This window comes from Chiloscyllium punctatum, chromosome 16, assembly GCF_047496795.1.
Source record: "Chiloscyllium punctatum isolate Juve2018m chromosome 16, sChiPun1.3, whole genome shotgun sequence".
NCBI classification, from domain to species: Eukaryota; Metazoa; Chordata; class Chondrichthyes; order Orectolobiformes; family Hemiscylliidae; genus Chiloscyllium; species Chiloscyllium punctatum.
The window spans coordinates 74,835,692-74,838,057 of NC_092754.1; positions in this window are offsets into that span (position 1 = coordinate 74,835,692).

The following is a 2,366-nucleotide window of genomic DNA, read 5'->3' on the forward strand; positions in this document are numbered from 1 at the left end:
CTCGCCCACGTCCTCTCTCTCTCGCCCTCTGCCTCTCCCTCTCTCACCCCCTCCCTCTCTCTAGTCTCTCTCTCTATCTCTCTCTCGCCCACGCCCCTCTCTCTCATCCCCCCTCCCCTCTCTCTCTCTCATTCCCCCCTCCCCTCTCTTACTCCCCCCTCCCTCTCTCTCCTCGCGCCCTCCTCTCTCTCTCCTCGCGCCCTCCCGCTCTCTCTCGCCCCCCTCCCTCTCTCTCGTCCCTCTCACCCTCTCTCTCTCGCCCACGTCCTCTGTCTCTCGCCCTCTGCCTCTCTCGCCCCCCTCCCTCTCTCAAGTCTCTCTCTCTATCTCTCTCTCGCCCACGCCCTCTCTCTCGTCACCCTCCCCTCTCTCTCTCTCATTCCCCCCCCCTCTCTTACTCCCCCCCTCCCTCTCTCTCTCGCGCCCTCCCTCTCTCTCTCGCTCCCTCACTCTCTCACTCGCCCCCCCCTCCCACTCTCGCCCACCCCCTCTTTCTCGTCCCTCTCACTCTCTCTCTCACCCCCCTCCCTCTCTCTCTCTCGCCCGCTCCATCTCTCTCTCTCGCGCCTCCTCCCTCTCCCTCTCTCGCCCTCCCTCTCTCTCTCATCCCTCTCTCTGTCTCCCCCCCACCCTCTCTCTAGTCCCCCTCCATCTCTCTCTCTCTCGTCCCCCTCCCACTTTCTCTCTCGTCCCCCTCCACCCTCTCTCTCATCCCGCTCTCTCTCTCGCCCCCCATTGCACTCTCTCTCGCCTCCCCCCACTCTCTCGCCCACTCCCTCTCTCTCTCACTCGCACTCTCTCTCGCCCCCCTTCCTCTCTCTCTCCCCCCCTCGCACTCTCTCCCCCCCTTCCTCTGTCTCTCGCCCTCTCCCTCTCTCGCTTTCACCTGCTCCCCCTCTCTCTCTCACCCCATCCCTCTCTCTCGCCCCCTCCCTCTCACTGTCACGCCCCCCTCCCTCTCTCTCTCGCCCCCCTGACTCTCTCTCTCTTGCCCCCCTCGCTCTCTCTCTCTCTCGACCCCCTCGCTATCTGTCTCTCTCGCCCACTCCCTCTCTCTCGTCCCTATCTCTCTTGCCGCCTCCCTCTCTCTCTCGCACCCTCCCTCTCTGTCTCTCACCCCCCTCCCTCTACCTCTCGCTCCTCCCTCTCTCCCTTCATTCCTCTCTCTCTCTCGCCCACGCCATCTCTCTCTCTCATCCCCCTTCCTCTCTCACTCCCCCCTCCCTCTCTCTCTCGCACCCTCCCTCTCTCTGTCTATCACCCCCTCCCTCTACCTCTCACCCCTCCCTCTCTCTCTCATTCCTCTCTCTCTCTCACCCACGCCCTCTCTCTCTCTCATCCCCCTTCCTCTCTCACTCCCCCTCCCTCTCTCTCTCTCGCACCCTCCCTCTCTCTGTCTCATCCCCTCCCTCTCACTCTCTAGTCCCCACCTCTCTCCCTATTTCACCCACATCTCTCTTGCCCCCCTCGCCCCCCTCCCTCGCTCTCTTGACCCCCTCCATCTCTCGTCCCCGTCACTCTCTATCTCACCCCCTCCCTCTCTCTCTCTCTTGCACACTCCATCTCTCTCGCCCGCCCACCCTCTCTCTCTCATCCCCGTCTCTCTCTCACCCCTCCCTCTCTCTCTCTCACCCCTCTCTCTCTCTCTCTCACCCCCCTCTCTCTCTCGCCCCATCCCTCTCTCTCTCTCGCACACTCCTTCTCTCTCTCGCCCGCCCACCCTCTCTCTTTCTCACCACCCTCTCTCTCTCCCCCTCCATCCCTCTCTCTTGCCCCTCCCTCTCTCTTGTTCCCCTCCCTCTCTCTTTCGTTCCACTCCCCTCTCTCTCTCGTCCGTCTCCCTCCCTCTCTCGCCCCTCCCTCTCTCTCTCATCCCTCTCTCTGTCTCCCCCCACCCTCTCTCTAGTCCCCCTCCATCTCTCTCTCTCTCGTCCCCCTCCCACTTTCTCTCTCGTCCCCCTCCACCCTCTCTCTCATCCCGCTCTCTCTCTCGCCCCCATTGCACTCTCTCTCGCCTCCCCCACTCTCTCGCCCACTCCCCTCTCTCTCTCACTCGCACTCTCTCTCGCCCCCTTCCTCTCTCTCTCGCCCCCTCGCACTCTCTCCCCCCTTCCTCTGTCTCTCGCCCTCTCCCTCTCTCGCTTTCACCTGCTCCCCCTCTCTCTCTCACCCCATCCCCTCTCTCTCGCCCCCTCCCTCTCACTGTCACGCCCCCCTCCCTCTCTCTCGCCCCCCTGACTCTCTCTCTCTTGCCCCCCTCGCTCTCTCTCTCTCTCGACCCCCTCGCTATCTGTCTCTCTCGCCCACTCCCTCTCTCTCGTCCCTATCTCTCTTGCCGCCTCCCTCTCTCTCTCGCACCCTCCCCT